This window comes from Falco peregrinus, chromosome 5, assembly GCF_023634155.1.
Source record: "Falco peregrinus isolate bFalPer1 chromosome 5, bFalPer1.pri, whole genome shotgun sequence".
NCBI classification, from domain to species: Eukaryota; Metazoa; Chordata; class Aves; order Falconiformes; family Falconidae; genus Falco; species Falco peregrinus.
Window position 1 is genome coordinate 7,941,974 of NC_073725.1, and position 18,270 is coordinate 7,960,243.

The window sequence follows — 18,270 nt, forward strand, 5'->3', positions numbered from 1 at the left end:
GGCTGCTCAAAGCCCCATGCAACCTGGCATTGAACACTTCCAGGGATGGGGCATCCACAGCTTCTCTGGCAACCTGCTCCAGTGTCTCACCAGCCTTACTGTAAAGAACTTCTTCCTTACATCTCATCTAAAGCTGCCCTCTTTCAGTTTAAAACTAACGCCCTAAATCCCTATAGGCCCTGGTGAAAAGTCTTTACGTTTCTCATAACCCCCTTTTAAGTGCTGGAAGACAACAGCAAGGTCTTCCTTAGCACTGGGATTTCCAACTAGCAAGGCTGGTTTCCTGGTTACAATGAAAATGAACTATAAAGCAGGCACCAAGTACAATGAAAAAAAGCTCTGCCAGAGCTGGCCGGGCTCTGTGCAATGCCAGCTCAGGCTTCAGAGCCACGCTGCCCAAAATGGGGCTCAGGAAGCAAATGGGGCAGCCTGCCAAGGGGCAGGGGCAAGGCAGATGCAGCAGACAAAAAGCGCTGCCAGAGGCAACTTGAACTAACAAAGATGTGAAACAGTACCAATTTTGTCAAGTGAGGACCAGCTACATAAAGCGGATAAATCCTGACATGGTACCAACAGAGAATAAAAGATGTCTGAAGAGAGAGGGCTACTAACACATAGCAGTGCTAATCCTCACCAGGAGGATCTAACAGCTACTCAAAATAAAGCTATGAGAATTACTAGTCCTAAGGTGGTGTGTACCCTTGCCGGGAACGGATATAACTTGGTTTTAGTGCTTTACAAAATAACTCTTAATCCTGGACTTGTTCTTCCATCCTTTGAAGCTGCATGTCCTGCAAATGTTGCTACATCTGACAAAAAAGTCCGTAGCTTATGGATATTTCTCTCTATAGCCAATATCTGCCATCCAGCCATAAATTAAACATGGGTGCATGGACCACCCACACTGTAGGAACAGCAACAGCAGAAACACTGAAATGAGTGTATGTTGGTTTTTTTTTTCCTGAAAGACTTAAAATGTTCTGCTCATACAGAGGTGTGATGACCTTTGTGAGCTGTGTAGCAGTGAGTGCAACAAATGGGTCATTTAGTTGCTCCAGAAACCACAGAATACTGTAGTATTTAAGAAAAGATACCATCTGTAACAAGATTGCACGTCACCAGTGCTTTAGAAACTGATACAGAAGCTTCTTCGAACTTAAAGGAAGTAACTGACAAATTATAAAATGCCACCTATTCTAAAGCCTGTAAGAAAGCATTTAAAATCACAAAGATTTCTTTGTAGAAAGTATGTATTTCAAATTATAACTACTTTCTGCAGTATTTGAGATATTTCCTCTGAAAAATACACTTCATGTTTCCTGATGCTCATGATAACTCAGTTTAGAAAACGAAGACTTTAGACCTAGAATGTAAGCCAACAACTATCCACTATTATATGAGATTTAATTACTCCTTAAGTCAAAACTGTGCTTAAAGCTATATAGTACTTCAGTTTCCTTATAAAACTTTGCAGTAGTGAAACTTGTTTGGCCAGTTTCATTATTATGTCAACATAAAAAAATCTGAAAGGCATGAAATTGGAAAGTGTTAAATGAAACCAATCTTGGAGAAGATTGGAATACTTTCAAGCACAGGGAAATACAGGGAAGCAAGTAACTGGCATTTACAAATATTTTGCCTCCAGATAAATTATTTGTTTTAAATATAGGTTTAAAAAATTCGGAATAATAAGCAAAACAGTTGAAATGAGCATTATCACTTTCCCACCAAAAAATTCTTAATACGGTTTAATTCAGAGTCTGAAAAATCTACAGCATATCAGTCCTGAAACAACTGTGTCAAGCTTACTATGAAGCAAGCACATGGTCATATAATTTTAAAACAATTATACATGTCTGAAATACTAGGGTTCCTCAAAAACATCAGCTCCAACGTTATTTTCTAAAGCAATATTCATGGCTTTCCTTAATGAAATTTCTATTTTCTTGTTTTCTATGAAGAGCTTTAAAAGACAGAATGTAAAGGACAGAGGAGAGTCACCGTTCCACAAAGAGGGGATAGGGAAAGAAAACAGGTGCATTTTGGCCATTTATTTTAATCACGAAGACAGAGCAGGCAATTTCGTTTTTCCTTCTTCCTTTCTCATTTTCCCTCAGCAGCCAACAAGAAGCAACAGATCTATTGATTACATGCATACTACCTTATTGCATGGATAAGTAAAATCAAGAGATGAAATGGAAGGTAAGAGCAGCAGCCACAGCTTCAGGTTTGCAGCTCAGGTATCAAGAATTGCCTGTAGCCTGGTCTACCACTGAACAAGGATAATACCTACTCTGCAAATGAAAGATATCTGGCAGGTTACACGGAAACCCCAGCTGCCTGAAGCTAGTCTTCTTCACTGGTCTGAACGCTGCCTCCAACACTTGGACTGAAAGAGGAGGAAAGCATTACACTACTGAATTTGGCTCACTATGAACTCCCCGTGGGGTAAAAGCCAACTTCGTCAAAAGCCTTAATACTTAAAGATCTACCAGGCTTGCTCATGAGTGCATAAATCTTAAATTAAATGTACATCAAGCTAACCAGAATATTCAAAAGCTGCTATAGCAATTTTCAACAACAATTTTTACCTAGTTTTTGGAAGACACGTATTCTCTAGGAATAGGAAAAAAACCTACTCTAATTAGTTTTTCTAAGGAACAAAAGAAAAAGACATTCCCAGAATTATGTAGATCAGAACAATGAGTTCATTATATAATTTACTATAGGATTATTATGTCATGTTTTAATTTCACAAAGTGGGATGCAATGAAAAATAATCTTGATATAACCTACAATACACAGTGTAAACACTTGAAAATGGTGAAATCGTATAACCAGACACACACACACAACAACACCAAACCACCAGAAGTACAAATCTACTTCTCAACTCTTCCTAACAGTTCCAAAATTCAGGCACATATCCAGAAGAACTTTCTGCCCCACGTCTGGTCAGTAAAGAAATTGAGGTTAACCTTTAATTTTTAATGTCACCTGCAGCCAGCGACTGCTTTTTCTAATGCAAGTGACAGATAAACAGCAAAACACTCCCAAGATGATACACAAAGCACCACATACCATAAGTGCATTTTTATTTTTATACTAACTCAATTTCTCAAATGGATAACCAATGTTCCTACTAATTTACATTAAGAATTGAGTGAGGCATGAAAATTGTTCTGATGCATAGGCTCTATTTCTTTAATGTACTGCATAGTGTTCTCTACTTTATTGCAATGCTGGAGAAAGCTAACTACACTTAAAAGATACAGAAACTATACATGCAAAACCACAAGCACATATATGTCTTTAAAAATCACTTCAGAAAGTGTTTGAAATTATCCAGAGCAGTATAAAGAAAAAATAACTAAAGTCACTGACGGAAGTCAGTAAAAGCAAAAAATTGTCCCTATTAAAATGAGTTTCCTGACCTTTCACCACTTGAACTAGTGTTTTTTCTGTAGACCAATACTACTACTATAAATCTACATTGCTAGGATTTCAACTTCCTAATTCCTTTACACAATTCAATAGTATCACCTTAACATTTGCAAGGTAATTACAAACTAAGCAGAGGAAAAATGGCAAATTGAGGTAATATAATCTAGCTATTTAAGACAAAATTGGCAAGTCTTTAACAGCAAACACTGTATCATTACTAAACAACACTGCCATGTTGTTAATGTAAGGAGAAGTTTGAATTAGATGGTGAATTGCCCATCCAGGTCCAGACTTAGGGCATATTATGGGAGAAAGCAAAGAAAAGCTCCCACTGGCACGGTCTATGTTTCACCAGTTCTGTGGAAAGCAGACTTCAATACAATTATCCATCACTTTTAAAACCAAATACCACAGTCAATATTTTCACTTTTCTTTTAAAATTAATTGTAGTAAAGTAGGGAGAGAAGCACGTAAGTTTGTAAAATAAGATCTTTTTAAAGAGAAATGGCATTTAAAATAACATTTGGACAACTACAAGAAAAGACATCACTTAATTTTTATCAATGCTAAATATGTAACTATGACGTTAATGAAATCAGGGAAAATCAGTTTGTTTGTTTTTTAAACATAGAAATAATAACTCACATAGTGGCAGATGCTCAAACACAGAGGAGACAGTTGTCCTTAGAATTATATTCTCCGTTCATTCAACAGTCAGGTAGCATTGGGTTAAGGCCCAGCCACCAGCAGCAACGAGGAAGCTGAAGTAGCAGTCCCAGTACAAGACTTCTGGAACCGACCTTTGGATGGAAAATAAAAATGCCTGATGAAAAAATGCTAAAAACATTTTTTAATTTTTAGTTTGACCTAAATGCATTCAAGTAACCTAAGGCATCGGAGTTCTTCTGGAAATTTCCATATAACAAAAAGTCAAACGACCAAAACTAGTGGTTTTTTCCAAGACAAATAACTATTTCACATAATCATGTAACAGGAGAGATGAAAGCAATGTAAGTCTTAACAACATGTAAGATAAGTTTCTAAGATGACGATAATGGTAGAGAGACACCTCTGCCAAATTGAGAATTCTGAAGATTTCTTCAGTATTCAACCTGAAATTTGCATCAACATGAAATTCTTGGCTATTGCTCAGGGTTATTTTAAACTCCTAGTGTAACTGAACTTCTTACAGACATGTATTGTGCAAATTTCAGTAACTTGATATTATCAACTTTATTTTCTATAAAGTGGTCAACTCATTATTAATAAGAACCAACAAATTGTTCAGGGTTCCATAACACACTACAGCTGGTTATAAAGGCACTAAAAATGTTCAAGCCTATGGTTCTAAGAAAAATTCCATCAACCGATAAGCCATCTATCTTTTAACTCTCTTTCAAATGTTTAAAAATGCAGTTGTAAATCCAGAAAAATATCTTTTCAAAAACATCTCCCTTTAAAACATGTTTATGCAGAATTTTTCAACTACTGTGAGATAATTATTCACATAATGATGGGATAGACTATTTAAAAGTAATTTTTCCTAGTAAAAATACGCAAAGCTAATAGTGCTGAATTTGAAACAGCATCTTCCCTCTTTGAAAAGCTGGTACTTTACTCTGTTTCTGCAATGTTTCCATCAGAAAACCTAAGAACACAACCATCTAGACACAAAAAAAAGTCCTAGAAGACATTGATTTTGCAGGTAAGTGCTCAACTAGCTCCTGTAATCTGACTATTGTTGCCAAAACAAATTAAATTGCTTTTAGAAATAAACTATGAAAAACATACTCATTTTGAAGGAATAAACTTGAGGACATCTTTTTAAGAAATTAAACTAAATACAATTGTCTACACATAAGTTTATTAAACAGTTCCAACCAAATAGTGGGTGGTGGGTTTTTTTATTTGGATTACTATCCTAGTTGCAATATACTAGCATATAAATGTATTTTTATTCTAGAGCATACTTTGAGTTATTAAGCTTGGCATTAAATTTTGTAACAAGATGTAATATATCTAATTCAAGAGGGCTTAGAGTATTCCTGTATTACTTATTAATATGTTAAGTGAATGTTTGGACAATTGATTTCAACTAGGTTTTGTGACTAAAACATGTGACAAAACACAATTTTCAAATTACATTGTCCATTTGTCATAACTACTGCTCTTTCTGATTTCTGTAGGTGTTAACAAATTAAGCAAAAAGAGCCTCACTGACTAAATAAGAACAGCCAATTCAGAATTTAAAAACAACCATCATATATACACAAGCCTTAGCAAAGTATCTTTACTGCTTTTCCTTGCTGTTCTGCTTTCCTAATTCTTTCTTTTGCTTTTTATACCCTCCTTCCTGCACTGTCTCCTTAAACAGACCATAGCCTGCAAATAAAGAACAGTGAAGATATATATTTGCAGAGGACTTACTACAGTGAGACCATAGTCTTGTACTGAAGTAATAATGAATAATAAATGTATTGCTCAAGTATCACAATAAGGCAATTCAGTCACAGCTGGATCCAATCAGGGACTGGTTTGCTTAGAAAGATCAATATATTTAACACATTGATCCTGTAAATTCTTGCTGAAACACAAACATCCCCAGCCAATGGCTTAAATAATGGTTATATAGCAAAAGAAATACAAAATATGTAAGTCCTAAAAACTGAGGTGATGACAATTTATTTCATACCAGTGCAGCACAATGATATTCACATTATTCATACAGTTGTGACAGCAGTTTGCAACAAGTCACACTACAGAACGGTCTCTATCCCTGCACTGATGTTTTCTGAGTGATAAATGAGTCAGAGTATGGAGAATGGGAAAAGTATGTCTCCCCCTTTAAGCATCTGGACTAGCTGAAATCCAAAGACAGACTTACTCTGAATATGAAGAAATTTGTATCAGTGAAAATGAAGATATGAATAAGTTACTGAACTAGTTTACAAAACTGAATATAGGATTGTGTTACGATTTGTTTAACATGACACAAGATATAAAGATTATTTTTCTTGAAAAGTAAGAGAGAAAATAACTTGACTACATGAACCAGAGTATCAGCAAGCAGAAACAGGAGAGAAACTGCCTGTATTTTACCAAAGGTGATGACATCCTCATGTAGACTGCTCACTGTCTGAAGGATCTATACTAGAGATTTCTGGAAACTACATGGGGACTACACAAATCAATACCATGGCAAAGGCAAACCACCTGCCAGACTTCTTGAACATGATTTACGGAAAATAGACTTTGAAACATGAATAAACAGCTTTCCTTACTTGTGTAGATGTGTGCATACCCACACAGGATGGAGCAAAGCAAGAGTTCAGTATCATATCATATGCTAGTAGAATGTTCCTGCAACTAGAGTTTCTCCAATGTTAAAATAAGAAGGTTTCAGGAAGAAAATGCGGGTAATTTAACATAAACTTTTAAATGGAAATGTTTGGGAAAGCTACATTTTGCAGCCAACAAAATAGGCATGGTAGTACGTACTTTCCAAGGGAGTCTTTGTTTCCCATGGTCCAGTGGTCCTAAAACTATGCTCCTGTTTGGAAGACCAAGAACATCAAAACATCCCAGTGCTCTGCCTCTTGTTCACTGTAGTCTTACTTCACTATCCTTTCAACACAGATTAAACTAAAGCCACTTAAACAGGGGAGGGGAAAGGAAAGGGAGTAAAAACAAAGAAAAGAAACTAACTTAATTTTGCTATTCTCCATTCTTCCTACTCCAGTACTGTTTCCCTCAAAAATAAATCATCTAACTAAGAATAAAAGTAGCAAATCATATAAATTACCTTGATATTTCACTATTTGAGTAAATATATTTGATTCTCTTCTCATCAAGATTCAATAGTATTTCAGAGATCTATGCTGGATATAAATCTGAATGCTTTTCACAGTCTTTACACTTAAGTAAACATTAGATTACACCTAAATTTTGAATAGCCACATGTTACTACTTTGACATCTGTCCATCATAATACCATACTGGAATTGAAAACTAAAAATGCTAAAACTGACACCAAGCTGTACTGAAAGTATTTTAAGAACAATAATTCATTTAAAACCAGAGCATGTGGCATGCTTAAAATAAGGAATTCTGTTACTGAAGACAGTCTAGGAATGTCCCACTTCTGCATTGCTTCTCAGGTACACATATGCACAAAAGAGCATTTTTAGATGCCAGAAGCTGAGTAAGACACTCACTTGTATAGGTCTATTAAATCTGTGAATACAGGAGCTGCTGCATTTCACAGTCTATTATTTATATGACAGAATGAAGATCTGAAAACATGAAATATAGCCTTAAATTATTCACTTATTCTTTTCACAAAAGGAGAAACCGTCAATCTAACACTACAAGACTTCAAGTACATTTCTAAAGGTTTCATGAAAATTGCCTTATTTATCAAAACTTTATTCCCTCCGTTTGTTCATTAAATACTGTAGCTTTGCATTAAGGTCAAGCAGTGTCAACCAATTACTGTTGTTGGAGAAGTCCTACTTTCTTAATACTCAAAGAAACCATGGTATATAGTGAATTATTTTAATAGGCAAACTGAACACTGTTTACTCAAAGCACATTTCAACCATAAAAATGTATTTTAAGGGTTTCTATCAACAATCAATTACAGTACTATTTATTATCACAGCAGCATTAAGCATGATTCTTTGTCTGCTTAAATGCCAGTTTTTAAAAAATTACATCTATTTTAGCATTTTCAGCAATATTCTGTTCTTAGCTCATACTAAAGCAACGTAACAAAAAAAAAGTGACCTATAAAGCAAACTGTAAGGTAAAGGATAAACTACTGAATTTTAAAGAGACAATATAAATTGTTATAAACATTCTGGCTTCTGTCCTCATTCTCTGTTGGTGGGCAAGGGGGCTTGACTCATATGACAGACCTGAAAAAAAACCCACCCTGCCTTCACTGCTCCTAATTTTATAGATTTATTTTAGGGCAAAATCTTCTGTCTTGCAATATACAAGACCAGGTGAACAACCGATGAATGATGGCTTCTGAGTGGTTACACACAGATTTATTAAACACCAAGAAAAGGCCACCCATGGGCTACCGTACCAAGTACCGAAGTCACAGTCATTCCGGATAAAAGGACTTACATAAGATATTTTGATGTAACAATCTGGAACAGAGGCCCCCTTGTACTAATTCAATCTTTTCCCCAACCCATTTCAATGGTCTGTGGTTCAAAAGGCTAGAATGATGATTTTAGCATGTAATCACCTATATCTCCACACTTCACATAAACAAAATTTTGGATCTCATTTCCCTTTGGAACTGAGCTGTTTGCTCCCCATATCACCTAGTATGTTTAAGATGTGATGAAAGAACACTTGACTTTCTGATGGTAACCTTTGAAATCTTACTGCTATGAGCCCAACTTTGCCCTTCTGAAGTTACAGAACAAGAAAAAAACAAGGAAAATTTCTTCTACACATCCTTTTAGCTTGTCTCACTAGAAAAAAAAAAGTTTTCATCCATGTCCTGTATCAGTGATCAATGAGACTTACAATGATACAAGACATACACACACACACACAATTGCTACAAACAAGTAGGAGAGGAAATAACAAAAGGAATGGGGAAAAAAAAAAAAAAAGCCACCTGAAAAGAGTCATGCGGAAAATTATAGAGGAAAAAAGATGTAACAGTAGGATCTGTTGTCTTATTATTTCTAAGAGATCAGAATAAAGAAAAACAAAAGAAGTAGAAAAGAAAAAAACAGCCAAAAAGAATCCAACTTAGAACAAGCCCTCTCCTGTCCCCCCAGGTGGGCTAAGTCCCACCTACAAGTTCCAGTCTACCAGTGAAGCCCCAACAGATTTTAGAACCAATTACTGCACAACGAAATTTCCAGAAGATAATATAAGTCAAAGAAAGAAATATAGATCCCTTCAAACTCATCTAAATTACTTCACTGGAAGGGTGTTAACTGGCTTCATGGATGAGGTAACAGTAGACATACAAGCTTGAGATTAGAGAGATTTTAAACATGTTCTGCATTGTTGTTGCCAATAAAACGAAATACTGTCCAGACACAATCACCGTAAACTGGACACAAAAATGATTGAAATCAGAGAACAGTTGTTCTTGAAAAGAAATTTTTGACAGCTCTGTCAAACCAGATATATATTTCAAATGGATCTCAGAGACAGCTGTTTAGGTCTGTTTCTAGCTGGTATTTTCATAACAATTCTAGTGACTCGAAGGCAGTATGGTTATAGAATCAGCAGATAATACAATGCTGGGAGAAACTAGCAGCACCTTAGAGGACAGGATCTGATTTCCGAATGCTTTTGAAAAATGGGAGATAAGGTCAGAAGTCAACAAGGTGATTCCATAAAGACAGACCTGAAGTGCTACATTTAGAAAAGATGCATCATAAACATGAACACAAAACAGACCAGCAATGAAACATTACACAGGGAAGCGACGGAGAGAGAAGAATACAAATCAAAAGAGTAAATTTTGTGGAATTTTACAAAAAGACATCTCACTGAAATAGGTTGGCGTGCATGTGACGTGTATGTGGGTGTGCGCACAAACGTATGCACATGCGTGTGAAGAGCTGATAACTACTCTTTTCCATCTCTTACTGTCCTTTATACAGTTTTGGACATCATAATTCTTAGAAAGATGGAGGAAAACTATGAAAAGTCAGCAGGAGCTGACTTCTAGGAGTGCTGGGGTATTTCACTCACTGAAGCTTCTCACAAAAAGGTTTGATCGATATACTTGATGCTGCTGCAGGGAAGACTGTAGAAGATGGCAATCTGTGATCTTCCAGGCAATACATCTCTCCAACCCCAGTCCACCTGCCACAGTCACCCACAGCAGAGACGGAAGGAAAAGGAAGGCTGCCTCTGTGAGTCTTCAACAGCATAAGCTCTCCCACTTAGCCATCTTTAGTCTCTCATATTCAAAACCATTACTTCAATTTCCTTTGCTAACAGACAGGTGGAGAAGAGATTATTACTCTGCCTAGCTGCTTTTAAATTTCCTCGACAAGAGCCAATACTAGATTGAGCACATCTGTGGGTAACTTTTCCTGTTTTATCATTCTTTGGCTAGAATAACCTAGTATTTCATGTAAGAAAAAACGCATCGCTGATCATTTTTATTTTTATGCTACATGTGTGTGTTCTTAAAGGGAGCATGAACAACTTTGTATATGAAAACCTAATGCACAAATAGTGTAGTTAAAGAAATGATATCCTGAATCGTACAACACGAAAGCAAAGCATTTTTGCAAGGCCACCTTTCCCTGTGCTGGCTTCTTCAGCCATTTCATGGACAGCTCTTAAAAATTCCTTACCTTATGTCCTGTAATAACAATTGAAAATTGTTTGCAGAATCAAAGTGGCATGCTAATCAACCGCTCTCATTCTGTGAATTAGAGAACAATCTTCAGCTTTACAGGACATGTGGTTTCAGTACAGTGGATCAGATGTAATGGACCCTCTGTACTGATGAAACCATCCTTGTGAGGACGGAGAGAATAAGCTCTGCTTTTCTAGATCCATCAGCTCTACTGGATAACACTAGCCAGCAGTGGGAGATATGGAGGTGGGTTGTAAGATAAGGAACAGGCTAAAGGCAAGAAGAGCCGTTATAATTATAGCTGGGAACACAGAATTTGTTAAAGGAAGTCTACTGTATAATTACATTTGAAAATTTAGCAAAATGCCCAGAGGCTGGCTTGCAGCTGTCAGGAACTGGTAATGCTAGAGTTCTGCTCAGGAGGCAACCACTACTGCAGCTAAGCACACCTCCCTGTAGTTGGGCTGACTTTGATAAGGCAAAGGAATGACTTCAGCTAAAATTAGTAAAATTACGCAACACATGAAATTATACCTATTCTCATTGAAAAGTGTTCACAGACTGGGCACTATTTTAAAGGAAATTAAATGTAAACCTGCTTGTTTCGATACTACATTAAATATATTTTTGGAAGGGTGACAACGGTAATATTTTGTGGGTTGCATATTTTATTTAATATTGGTTAAATTCAGAGGGGGTTAAAGATATTAATTCATAATCAAATTAACTTCACCTACAGGCTAGTAGTGGTTTGCATATAATTTCTCACTTTGGTTTATCTGGCCCAATCAAAAGAAAATGAATGACTGAAATGCAGACAGAATGCAAGACTAATAAATAAATAAATAGATAGATAGATAGATAGACAGACAGACAGACAGACAGATAGATAGATAGATAGATACATCTGTATATCTGTTTTTTCCTTGGATGTAGAGCTGAAGTGATACTGCTACTGAGAAACAAATGGTAAACTCTAAACACTTACCCGAAGTGGTAACCTGCCAACAAACTGATCAAGTATGAAATATGATTAAGCCATTTTGGAAAAAAGGCGGGATTAAACAATCTTTTAAATTGCTCATTTTATATGAACTTAATGATTCTACTTTAAAAAGTAAATTCTGCTAATTCAAATATTAGCAAATTAAGTGCTGAGTGTATTGGAAATTACCAGCCACAAGTATTACTGGTGTTTATTTAACACACATCTGGAAAAAAGACTTGAGCAAGAATCATAAAACAGTCCTAAATTTGACCATGTTTTGAATTTTTGCAGAATTGAAAATTATGACATCATATTATCATCACAAAAAAAATAAAAAGCTCTACAAGATAGAGCAGAGAGTGCAAGCCTAAACCAAAACTTTATAGTAGAATTATTCCTAAATGCTATGACAGCTGCTTCTTTTATCTCAGACTTACAGTTTTATATGAAATTTAAGTATGTATGTTTACTTGGCATTATGGAAAGTAAGGAGAGAAGACTGAGGGTTATTTCACCTTTAATTAAACCAGCTACTGCTTCCATTTTCAATAGGTGAAGATTGAAGAAAGTGCTTAAATCCTCAAATAACGTCTAAGTGCTGAAATCGTAAGTACAGGCAGCACATCAACTATTCCATATTTGCTCCATCAGGCTAAAGATATTCTTGTTCGATGCCTCATTATTATAATCAGTTTAAATATTACAGTTGTCTTTTCTAGAAAAAGGTAGAAATATTTTCCAAGTAGGCTTTGCTCACTTAGAAAAATGTTCTCAATTTAAGACGGAATAAAAGTTTCCTTTCTGTGCATCGTCTGGCTTTTGCTCAGTGTAAGAAGACTGTAACAAGACTGCTTTTTGCTATCTACAACATTTCATTTGAGAAGAGGGGAGGAAAACATCTAAGAAATCAGCTATTATACAAATTGCTCTCCTCTAAATTTTCATTATATGAAGATGGACGTTTGAAGGATGATCATTTCAAGAAAAAAGGGGCACCTATTGAACATACAAAGTTTCACTTTTGCTTGACTTACAAATCATCAATCTTTACAATTTAATTTATTCCTTTATTTTCATTTTGAAATTAAAGCATAGTCACCTGAAACATTCAAGTCCTTGAAAGACACACAAATTAAATTTAACTACCTTTTTTTTTAAAAAAAAAGAGACATAAAAATTCATTTTGAAAGAAACTTCAGGAGCGCAATACTGATTTCAGACAGTGGCCTAGGTTTTATGCAAATATGACTTTCTCAGTAACTTCAAATATTCTAAGCCTTGGTCAATTCTGGTTATACAGATACTGTAAACTTAAAAGAAAAATGTCAGGCTTCACAGTGATTTCCTCTACTTCAAGCATAATAGTTTCCTGGTGACTTCTGTCGTATTCATCTGTGTTACACTATATAATGCAGCTTTAAGGACTGCAATGATACTTTCAGGAATGCACAGAGAAGATCACAGTCCCTCACCTAAAATATTACTGTAGAAGAACAAAAGCATTTTCATGAAATAGCTAACCTTCTGTATCAACAATTCCACAGTAAATTATAAGAAAGCAACAAGAATAAATTGCTTATAGTTGCATGTTCTTGCTGTTGCTCTGACAAAGAAAAGCCTTTAAATTTTGTAATATTGATTTTGAAAGAAAAAGAATGTCTTATATGGAATTTTTCTCTACATCCTATCATGTAAGCACACAAATCTATAAATCTAGGGGACACATCTCTATTTTAATACACATAAAACCCCCAAATATAAAACCAGAAAAGGCAGAATGACCTTCCTTGCCAGTACATAATGCAAAATGAACACTGCTAACACTTGTAGAAAAATACACTCTTTTCAAGACACAAACTTTTAAGCAAAAAGCTTTGTATGGAAATAAAATTTTGCAATATAACTGACAAGTGCTAGTTCCCAAACTACCAAAAAAATGAATGAAATCTGGCTGTGGTTCTAAGTAGCTCTACTTTTTCTGCAACATGATGTTTTTATCATCATAAGCATGGTGTGCATTCAATTCAGTTTTAACACACAGGGATGTACAATACCATACCTCGAATGACCAGTGCTGAAAACCAGTCCCACTAAAGCTCAAAGGCGGCAAATCAAAGATAGCTTACTGTATCTGTCAAAATTGATGTGCTGTGCATATCTGTACATATGTATAAAAGGCCATCCTGTCCTTTTAGATTATAACTATCTTGAAAAACAGCATTCGCCAGTTTTTTGGTTTAGGTGAGTAGTTATGACTTCTGTTACTCTTATTACTACAGGTACCCATAACATATGGTAATTTGTGTTGGTACCCACTCTTATTAGCAATTATCTATGTATCTGTGCACTGAAACCAGCAATTTTCAAGAACATGGCATGGCACAACACAACTAGATATATTAAGTCAACATTCACTAGAGTTTTAAGACATATGACCTTTACGGTGATGTAGATTATCCATCCACATGAAGGCATACTGTAACATAATGGTACTTACAATGGGAAGAAATAGCCTACTGTTTCTAAAACTGCTTTCAGATACTTTAAAACAGTTTGCCTCTACTCTTTTTCTCATAAAACAGGGGATGTCAAAGAGCATATAAAAATACCTAAATTAAGGAAAGAAAAACAAGAATGCACATTACATATATAAAGTAGTAATAGGCAGAGACAACTTCACTAGGCTGTGACATATGACATTTGGTAGACTATTATCATAATAAATGGGAAAAGTAGGTGAGATTCTGTCAACAGCAAGGTATGAAGAAATGCATCTTCATCAGAATGACAAACATATCTGCCTTTAACGAACAGGTCAAACAAATTCAAGTATGTATGAGTTAAATATTTTCACTTTATTTAAGCCCCTTTTTGATTTTAACAATTACACTGAAGCATAATGTCTTCATTTATCAGAGATATGTATTTATGTAATTTAATTTCTTTTTAGTAAGGATAAATTAACCTTGCTAACAATCAATGGCTAAAAACTCACAAGAAACAGCCTATTACTTTTTCATACTTTTACAAATCACTTTAACTATGCAAAACAGTAACTTAGATTGTCAAACTACAGTCTAAAAATACTATACATTGATCTGTGACTCCTGCAAGTATCACACAGGTGTTGAAATAGCTTCAGCTCTGCAGCTGATGAACCTGAATGGTAAAACCACCAATTTCATGAGATCATACTATGTAATAGCCTGTGTGAGCTACAAAAAAAAAAAATTATCATGGAAGAAAAAGGAAACTGACTTTATGAACACAGGTCATGTTCCTACAGCTCATGTTTCTTATGGTTCATTTTGCTTCGTGCTGTATTTTTCAATTTCATGCCGTCAGATGAGAACAAATGAAAAGAACCATCATAAAATTCTTCTTCTATGGAGACTGAAAGTTGTCACTGGGCACTTTTAAAAAAGTTACAATATTGTCTTTTTATTTGTGAATAAAGGCAAGACCTAACTTATATTTAGCCCTTTCAAAATTAGACATATATACCTGCAAAGTAACATCTACCAGATTATAACAATTTATTGCATGTAAAAAAGTAGCAGAAGTTTCAAAGTCACCAACTGAGCAGTCGACTCACAATGCAATGATGGGTTTTTGTAACAGTCACAGATGGAAGAATTCAGGAAAGTAAATGGAAGGGGCTTTTATTTTTTTAACTTGTTTTTGTTATGAAGAGTTACATAGAAAAGCGTATTTTCCCCAGAGGTACTGAAATATAAAATTTTGAAAGAAAGGTAGTGGGGAAAAAAGGCTGAACAATAATATCACTGTGTTCCCTGGTGTCCATTTGCTTGATGCCTTATAAGTTTTGGGGTCCTTCCAATGCTGTGCTGGTGAAGACAATTTGTATGATGGTACTTACTTTTAAATAGCTTTCAAGAAATTAATGAGTGATTTGGTCACGTATTTTCAGACTTCAGTAGAAGCTGATGGCATTAAGTTATCAGAGAGATTGATTTGGCAATTGTGTCTCTATCTCATGTGTACTCTCACTTCATAACCATTGTCTCTTGTAACACACTGTAACACATAAATGAGGCTGATTAAAGTGTAAGGAAGGAAACCACAAAAATGTTGCAATTTTGGTAAATTCTAATAAATGCGTGATACAGTTTAATGCTGATTTAAGGTGATCTAACAGGAGACTGGCCCAAACAGATACCCCATTTTGTCCCTGTCACTGCCTTGCTCCAGAAGGTAAGTTTCTGCTGTGAACCAACTTGTGTGCAGACTCTCCCTCTTCCTCCATTCACTGACAAAAGAGCTTGGAAACACAAACATGTTCTAGACTTCTTCAAGCATAAGAAGCTGGAGCATGAAGAAAGATGGAGTTAAGACAGCTGCTATGTCCAAATAAAGACATGTAACAAAAGTAGAGATTTCCTTTTACATGGGTTGAATGCCTAACCCATTTTGTATGGTTACACTTCTGTTCTCCTGTCAATTTTATTGTTTTTAAATCAATTATCAGAATCATCTGGAAAGTAAGATGAATAACTTCCTGCTTTTTCTTTAACAAATCCAAATGAATGCATAAAGACTTGCACAAGAATTTAATAAAGGAGGATGTGGAGAACTAATGTTGCATGAGGTTGGGGTGGGGATGATGTCAGTAAGCTAAGGCCCAGATTTCACTCTTGACGGTAGGTGTTGACACCCATTCTTCAGAAAGCTGGGCAAGTCACATTCTGCTGGAAGCAGTCAGAATGGCACTTCAGAAGTTCTACTTCCCTTTCTGTAGCGCAGCATAGTTGCAATAGGAAAAGTAGATTGTAAATGGACTTAATACCGGGCTCAATCTATTTACTTCACTGAACTCGGGTAAGTGCTTATTGCTCTTCCACTCAGCAACAAAAGAGAAAAGAGAGATTAAAGAAAATACAATAATCCTGGTAGAAGGTAAGTGGTGATAGGATGATCACAATTTTAGTTCATGATAACTCTGTGGTTTTGAAATTCATTCATGCCCAGAACTGAAATAAGAAGATCATCTACTAAACATTATCATCAATATACATGGCTGCATAACTAAAAGTTTTAACTAAAAGATCCATGTTTAACTCACTGTTCTGTCTGAATGAGAGCACAGTTTTGCATCCTGAATCAGTCCCCATAAAGAAGACAGATACGCACATAGCACATCTCAGAATAACACAGTAGCTGTACGGAGGCAGGATCTCCCTTTCCCTCTTAAAACTCTTCCTTAGATGCTTTCTGGAAAGAGACAGGTCTTTGCACATTTCAATAAAATTACCCTTCAGCAAATATGTATTGCCCATCAATTCTACTAGAATCTGCAATGAAACTGGAATAGCTTCACATAATCTGAATAAAAATGTTTCTGGCTTAACCATGTTTCTCAGCAGCAGAAGCAGCAAATTTTTGATGTTGAAGGCAAGGAAATTTGTCAGTCCGTATCAGTGGGTTTTGGTGAAGTTCCTTCAATATATTTAGCAGGAGCACGGATAAAAATGAAGCACAGAAAAAAAAGAAGTTATAAGTAAAAGAAAATAAGGCATGCTTTGTAAGTTTTCAACACTCAGCTGAAGTTTTCAGCGATTCAAATTAAATTTTTGGGATAGGCAGTCCTAAAGGGCAAGACTTTTTAAGGCTAAGAAATGCTTTAGGAGACAATTAATATACTGAAATTTTCAGTCTCTGGTCTTGCTGGTAACACTACTTTCGTCTTTTCAAGCACATCTACTTAAGTTAGAGAGCATTTCACAAATAATGTCTTAACAGAAAAACTGCATCAATTTACTACACTAATCTGTCCATATTTAATAACAGAACTCATATTCAAAACAGCAGTTATACTGAACTCGAGAGGAAGAGTATTTTAAAATAAAAATTATAACTAAATACAGCTGACTTTGGAGAACTGAAAAATAGAAAAGTCACAGTCATTAACTGTTACAGACGCAAGAGAAAGTGAAATAAGGTACGGAAGTTAAAGGAATGGGATATGCTGTATTTCAAGATATTTAATGTGGTTTATTTCATTTTATAATCCAAATACACAAACAGGTATCTCAAACTTCACCCACGGAAATTATCCAAAATTATGAAAACATTACTATATTATAAATAAAATTATAATCCGATTATTAATGCTAGAAAGCATCAATTTAAGCTCATCTACTTTCAGGAGGGGAAAAATCCAACCAAATGGCCATATTTGTTAATTCCATAATGCAAACTTAAAATTGATATGGTAAACTTGAAGAACCTGGAAATTTAATCACAGTAACATAAATGACCAGGTAATAGCCAAAAAAATAATAGACCTAGTGCAGATTTTACTCTGTGGCATAGAGTTGTTGACAATACATTCCTCAATAAAGAAAAATTGAATTATAGCCTTAGGGTGGTTTAATTTGGTACAAATTTTGAATAATGTTATATACATTTCCAAAGCAGATGCTAAGAGACTCTACAAGGACACTCAGCTCAATCAGAAGCCAGA

General features: G+C 35.3%; 1 protein-coding gene across 3 annotated transcripts in view; it reads right to left on the bottom strand.

The window, feature by feature from the left end:
* The window catches only part of TBC1D5 (TBC1 domain family member 5), a 326,048-nt gene that overhangs the window by 251,371 nt on the left and 56,407 nt on the right, over positions 1 to 18,270 (bottom strand). The window contains exon 3 of one of the 3 annotated variants that reach the window (XM_055806536.1): positions 4,090 to 4,244. The exons of the other annotated variants lie outside the window; for them this stretch is intronic. The gene's annotated coding sequence lies outside the window, so the exon portion shown is untranslated. The remainder of the gene's footprint in view (positions 1 to 4,089; positions 4,245 to 18,270) is intronic. 3 annotated transcript variants of the gene reach the window in all.